Below are 7,414 nucleotides of genomic sequence, written 5' to 3' on the forward strand. Positions count from 1 at the left end.
ATAATATAAAGCAAGCCAATCTACACATAAAAGGGGCTCCAGAAAGGGAAGAAAGAACAAAGGGGATTGAAAAGATATTTGAAGAAATCATGACTAAAAACTTCCCAGACTTAAAGAAGGAATCAGATATCCAGTACAGGAAGCTCTGAGGGTCCCAAGAAGGAAGAACCCAAACAGACCCACAAGACATATTGTACACAAGATGGCCAGAGTCAAGGATAAAGAAATGATCTTAAAGGCAGAAAGAGAAAAGCAAAGAGTAAGTTACAAGGGAACCCCCATAAGGCACTCAGCTGAGTACTCTAAACAAACACTACAGGCCAGAAAGAAGTGTCAAGATATATTCAAAGTCCTGAATGAAAAAAAGATACAGGCTAGGATACTCTATCTAGCAAGGCTATCCTTTAGAATAGAAGGAGACGTAAAGAATTTCACAGACAAGCAAAAACTAGAAGAGTTTAGCAACACTAAACTCATGCTAAAAGAATTATTGAAAGGTCTACTCTAAATAGAAAAGAAGCAGGATGCTACAGAAATGAGGCTCATAACTGGAAAGTTGATAACTACAATGAATTACAAAAAGAATAAACACAAAACTGTAAAAGAAGACATCTAACTCATTAAGAGTGGGAGAGGGAAGGAAGGAAATATAGAGGTTTTTATTGTTTCTTTTTTAAATTTTTGTTCTCAGTAGGATGGGTTTGAGCTTATATTACTGTCTGTTTAATACAAACAGTTATAGTAATGGGTTGATAGATTTCCAAAAAAAAAAAATGGTAACCACAAGACAAAAACTTACAAAGGAGTCACAAAAGCTAAATAAAATACAATATAATACAAAGGAAAATCATCATACCAAAAAGGAAGAAGAAAGGAACAAAGAGGAAATACCAAATCAACTGCAAAAATAAGTTCAAGATGGCAATAAACACACATCAATCATTAATTACTGTAACTGTTAATGGACTAAATGCTTCAGTAAAAACACCTAGAGTAGCAGACTAGATAATAAAGCAAGAACTTTCAATATGCTACATTCAAGAGATCCACTATAGGGAGAAGAACACATATAAATTGAGAGTGAAAGGCTGGAAAAGGTATTCCATGCAAATGGAAATGTCAAAAAATCAGGTATAGCAGTAGTGATTTCAGACAAAATAGACTTTAAAATAAAGGCCATAAAGAAAGATAAAGAAGGACTTTTTATAATTAAAGGAGTAATACACGATGAAGATATGACACTCATTAATATATATGCTTCCAATATAGTAACACCTAAGTACAGAAAATTATACTAACAGTGATAAAGGGGGAAATTGATGGGAATACAATCATGTAGCAGATTTTAATACTGCATTAACATCACTAGAGAAATCTTCAAGATAGAAAATAAATAAGTCAACAGAAAAATTAAATGATACAATAGATACATAAGATTTGGTGGATATTTTCAGAGCATTACACCCCCAAAAAAGGATATACATTCTTTTCAAGTGCACATGGAATATTTTCTAGGATTCATAATGTACTTCGGCACAAAAGAAGCATCAACAATTTTAGAAGATAAAAATTATCTCAAGCATCTTTACTAACCACAATGACATGAAACTAGAAATCAACTACAGATAAATAAAGGAGAAAAAAAGGAAATACTGGAGATTAAACAGCATGCTATTTAAAATCCAATGCATCAATGATGAAATTAAAGTTGAAATTAAAAAATACCTTGAGACAAATGAAAATAAAATTACAGTGACACAAAATTTATGGGACACAGCAAAGGCAGTGCTAAGAGGGAAGTTTATAGCAATACAGGCTTCCTCAAAACAAAAGAGCAATCTCAAATAAACAACCTAATCCACCAGCTAAAAGAATTAGAAAAAGAAGAGCAACAAACCCCAAAAGGCAGCAGAAGGAAGGAAATAATAAATATAATAAATAATAAAATAGAGACTAAAAAAACAATAGAAAAATCAACCAAACCATAAGCTGTTTTTTTGGAAAAGTAAATATAATTGAAAAACCTCTGGCCAAACTCTAAAAGAAGAAAAAAGAGAGAGCACAAATAAGCAAAATAAGAAAGGAAAATGGAGAAATTACAACAAATAACAAAGAAATGCAAAATATAATATGAGAATATTATGGAAAACTATATGGAAGCAAAGTGGATACCTCAGAGGAGATGGACAAGTTTCTCAAATCATACGGTCTACCAAGACTGAATCAAGAAGAAACTGACTATTTGAACAAATCGATCACTAGAAATGAAAACAAATTAGCAATATAAAACCTCCCTAAAAATAAATTCCAGCACCAGATTGCTTCACTGAGGAATTCTACCAAACATACAAAAAAGAACTCATACCAGTCCTTCTCAAACTCTTCCAGAAGATTGAAAAGGAGGGAATAATCCTAAACTCATTCTTCGAAGCTACCATCACCCTGACACCAAAACCAGGCAAAGACACTACCAAAAAAGAGAATTGTAACACAATATCACTGATGAACATAGATGCCAAAATCTTCACCAAAATTTTAGCAAATAGAATCCAACAACACATAAAAAAGATTACACATCATGACCAAGTGAGGTTCATCCCAGGGACACAATGCTGCTTCAATATACGCAAATCAATCAATGTAATACATCACATCAACAAGAGAAAGGACAAAAACCAAATGATCATCTCAATCGATGCAGAAAAAGCATTTGATAAAGTTCAACACCCATTTATGATAAAAACTCTCATTAAAGTGGGTATAGAGGGAACATATCTCAACATAATAAAAGCTATATACGAAAAACCTACAGCCAGCATAGTACTCAATGGTGAAAAACTCAAAATCTTCCCACTAAAATCTGGGAAAAGAAAAGGATGCCCACTATCACCTCTCCTATTCAACATAGTCCTGGAAGTCGTAGCCACAGCAATCAGGCAAGAGAAAGAAATAAAAGGGATCCAAATTGGAAAAGGAGAGGTAAAAATGTCACTATATGCTGACGACATGTTACTATATATAGAAAACCCTAAAAGGTCCACACAAAAGCTACTAGAGCTGATTGAAGAATTCAGCGAGGTAGCAGGTTACAAAATTAACATTCAAAAATCAGGTGCATTTCTTTACACTGATGTTGAATCAACAGAAAAAGAAAGTAAAGAAACAATCCCCTTTAAAATACCACCCAAAGTAATAAATTACCAAGGAATAAATCTAACCAAGGAGGTGAAAGAATTATACACAGAAAAATATAAACCATTGATGAAGGAAATTAAAGAAGACTTTAAAAAATGGAAAGATATTCCATGCTCTTGGATTGGAAGAAACAGTTTTGTTAAAACAGTCATACTGCCTAAGGCAATCTACAGATTTAATGCAATCCCTATCAAACTACCTAGGATATGTTTCACAGAACTAGAACAAATCATAATAAAATTTATATGGAACCACAAAAGACCTAGAATTGCCAAAGCATTACTGAAGAGAAAGAAAGAGGCTGGAGGAATAACTCTCCCAGACTTCAGACAATACTATAGAGCTACAGTCATCAAGACAGCATGGTTTTGGTACAAAAACATACACATAGACAAATGGAACAGAATAGAGAGCCCAGAAATCAACCCACAAACTTTTGGTCAACTAATCTTCGACAAAGGAGGCAAGAATATACAATGGAATAAAGACAGTCTCTTCAGCAAATGGTGTTTGGAAAACTAGACAGCAGCATGTAAATCAATGAAGCTAGAACACTCCATTACACCATACACAAAAATCAACTCAAAATGGATAAAAGACTTAAACATAAGACAAGATACAATAAACCTCCTAGAGGAAAATAGAGGCAAAACATTATCTGACATAGGTCTCATAAATCTTCTCCTAGAACATTCTACTCAAGCAATAGAAATAAAAGCAAGAATAACCCAATGGGACCTAATGAAACTTACAAGCTTTGGCACAGCAAAGGAAACCAAATAAAAGAAAATAAGTAAAACAAAAATACAACCTAAGGATGGAAGAAAATTTTTGCAGATGAAACGACAAAGGCTTGATCTCCAGAATATATAAGCAGCTCATACAAATTAATAAGAAACAACCAAACAACCCAATCCAAAAATGGGCCAAAGACCTAAACAAGCAATTCTCCAAGGAAGACATACAAATTATCAATAGGCATATGAAAAAATGTGCAATATCACTAATAATCAGAGAGATGCAAATCAAAACTACAATGTTATCACCTCACACTAGTCAGAATGGCCATCATTCAAAAGTCCACAAATGACAAATGCTGGAGAGGCTGTGGAGAAAGGGGAACCCTCCTACACTGCTGGTGGGACTGCAGTTTGGTGCAGCCACTGTGGAAAATAGTATGGAGATTCCTCAAAAGACTAGGAATAGACTTACCATATGACCCAGGAATTCCAGTCTGGGCATATATCCAGAAGGAACCCTACTTCAGGATGCCACCTGCACCCCAATGTTCATAGCAGCACTATTTACAATAGCCAAGACATGGAAACAGCCTAAATATCCAACAACAGATGACTGGATAAAGAAAATGGGTATGTTTATACAGTGGAATACTATTCAGCCACAAAAACCGAGAACATAATGCCATTTGCAGCTAAATGGATGTTCCTGGAGAATGTCACTCTAAGTGAAGTAAACATAAAAAGGAAGAAATATACCATATGAGACCGCTTATATGTGGAATCTTTAAAAAAAAAAAACCAAACCTTAAATACAAAACAGAAACAGGCTCCTAGACATAGAACACAAATTCGTGGTTGCCAAGGGGTCAGGGAGTGGGAAGGGACCGACTGGGATTTCAAAAATTGTAAATACTGACAGTCATATGCAGAATAAATAACCAAGATTATACTATATAGCACAGGGAAATATATACAAGATCTTGTGGTAGCTCACAGTTAAAAACTGTGACAATGATTATATATATTCATGTATAACTGAAAAATTGTGCTTTACACTGGAGCTTGACACAACAGTTTATAATGACTATAATTCAATAAAGAAATGTTAAAATAAACACTTTCTACTTAACTAGTCTGTACATGGTACAGGTTGGATTATTTTATTTGAATTTTAATAATCCAACTCAGTATTCTTCTGAAATTTGTGTGTGTGTCTGTGTGTGTGTTCTTTTCATTCTCATGATATCAATCAGCACAGGCTGGATTTCCTCTAGGGTTAAAAAATGTGGAAGGAAAGATCTTCGTATAAAGAAAAAAGAAACATGACTTGATTTTAAAACTTTTTGTTTTTCTTAATCCATACCCTCAATATAAGAGAAATGGTGTCACGGAACCTTCTTTACAAGATATAAGGAGATTAACATATTTAATAGGAAATATGCCTTAGTAAAAATTTAATGAACATAAACCTCAATTAAAATAGAGTCAGGAGACAAGAAAGTGGATATTCTTATGCCCTGCAATGATAACAGATCCAAGCAGGAAGAATAAAGAATTCTCTTCTTTCCTGGTAATCATTAGCCAATGAGAGACTGTCACAACTTAGCCAATAAAAATCCATGGTTTCTTTGTTTATTATATCCCTCTCAATTTCCTTTTTCTGTCTATAAACTTTCTTTCCATTTTTGCTGGGGACACGCACATGGCTCACCATGGTTGCAGACCCCAAATTACAATTCTTTGCTGATCGAAAATAAACCCATTTTTCCTGGAGAAATAACTGGCACACTGTACTTGTTTAAAGTTGATATATTGGTAGCAAGTATGGGGATCCAGAGAAGACCCCTGATGACTATGAAGGGTGGTGAGTAAACAGGTGCATAAACCCATATTGAGCCCATTGTTTCTCACTGCTTTTCTTGTCAACCTTGACATTTGAGGGTTATTTTTCCTCCTGGATCTGAGCTTCTACTCTCTTTGCATTTTCAGCCTCTCCAGAATTTAAGTATCTATTTTAAGATCTATCTTATTTTGTCCTTTCTGGTTAAGCCCTTGTACTATATGGTAGTACTTGTTTGGCACTTTGGCCTGATTCTGAAATCAGACTGTTTTAACTGGAACTGGCTAGCTTTTAGCCCATTTCTCCAGTAACAGGGGTTGTTTCATTGGAACTGTGTGAGTTTAGCCTTGATCTCATTACTTTGAAATAGGGTCTGTGTTTTGGCATTGTGCTAAGAAGCCTTCAACTGGAATCCTTTGGGACCAGACTGTTACCTTAGAACTAGTTGGGATTAGGCCTGCAAGATGTTTGAGCTGTTTAGTATGTTTAAAACTATTATTTTACTTTAGAGAAAAATCTCTGAGAAGTGGTATTCTAGTTATCTAAATATTTTGAGCATGCCAACCCCCTCTAAAGGGACCTAAGAGATTTTATGTTTGAAAATGACAGTCTTTCCTCATGTGCATTTCTAAATAAATGGAATAGCCTAATCAAAAGCAATTTAGAATATCAGTGGCCATTTGGGAAATTTTCAAAATCCCCAAACTTACTTTTCTTAAAAGCAAATTAGACAACCATAGCTCTAAAGTTTCCAAAACTGAATGGAACACTTATTTCAATTGGTAGTTTGATGTTTCCAAAAGTTATCAGGAGCTTAAAATTGCTTCTCTGCAAAACAAGATTTTAAGATTAACTGAGGCATAGAAATTATTAAAGAAAGATAAAATAGTTCCCAATACATCAGAATCTTCTTCCTTGGCTTCTTTATCTCAAGCTCTGCCTCCAGTACCATGTTGGCTCTCTCCCTTGGCTCCTCCTCCTTAGGCTCTGCCTCTTGTACTATCTTCCTCCTTTCATTCTATGCCACCTATACCTCCTCTATACCCTCAGTTTCCCCATACTAATTATCTTGCTGATCCCCTTTTCTCTGAAATTCCCTCCACCATTACCTTTTTCTTTGAATGTATCAAAACCTGTTACTTTAAAATTAAGCTTTATTAGTATCCAGGGGCTAAACCTTAATTTCTTACATTCCTTAGACTAAAGCTGAACTGCAAGTCAAAGGATTTTCCAAAGTAGTCAAAGATTCTCACAGACTTGCTGAGGAATTTGATATAGTAGTCATTTAAACTTATCAACCTTATTTCTCTGATTTATACCAGCTGGATACATTTGACAGTGAAGGTCAAGCCCAGCATTGAATGAAAACTACTAATTGGAAAAATCCTGAAAAGTCTCAAGAATTACAACTGGGGTGCCAACCTGCTAATTTATATGAGAAGGCTTGGGCAATCACTAGGTGACTTCATCACATAATTCCTAGGGTTTTTTCAAAGCCTGTTGATTGGAACAAAATTTAGGTTTTCACACAAAAAAGTTGATGAACCTGTCCATGATTACATTACAATTGACTTCAGATTATTTTTAAAGAAAATTCTGGTCTTCCTTCAGATGTTGATTCCATCCAGGTATCTTTCAA

This window comes from Camelus dromedarius, chromosome X, assembly GCF_036321535.1.
Source record: "Camelus dromedarius isolate mCamDro1 chromosome X, mCamDro1.pat, whole genome shotgun sequence".
In the NCBI taxonomy this organism is placed as follows: Eukaryota; Metazoa; Chordata; class Mammalia; order Artiodactyla; family Camelidae; genus Camelus; species Camelus dromedarius.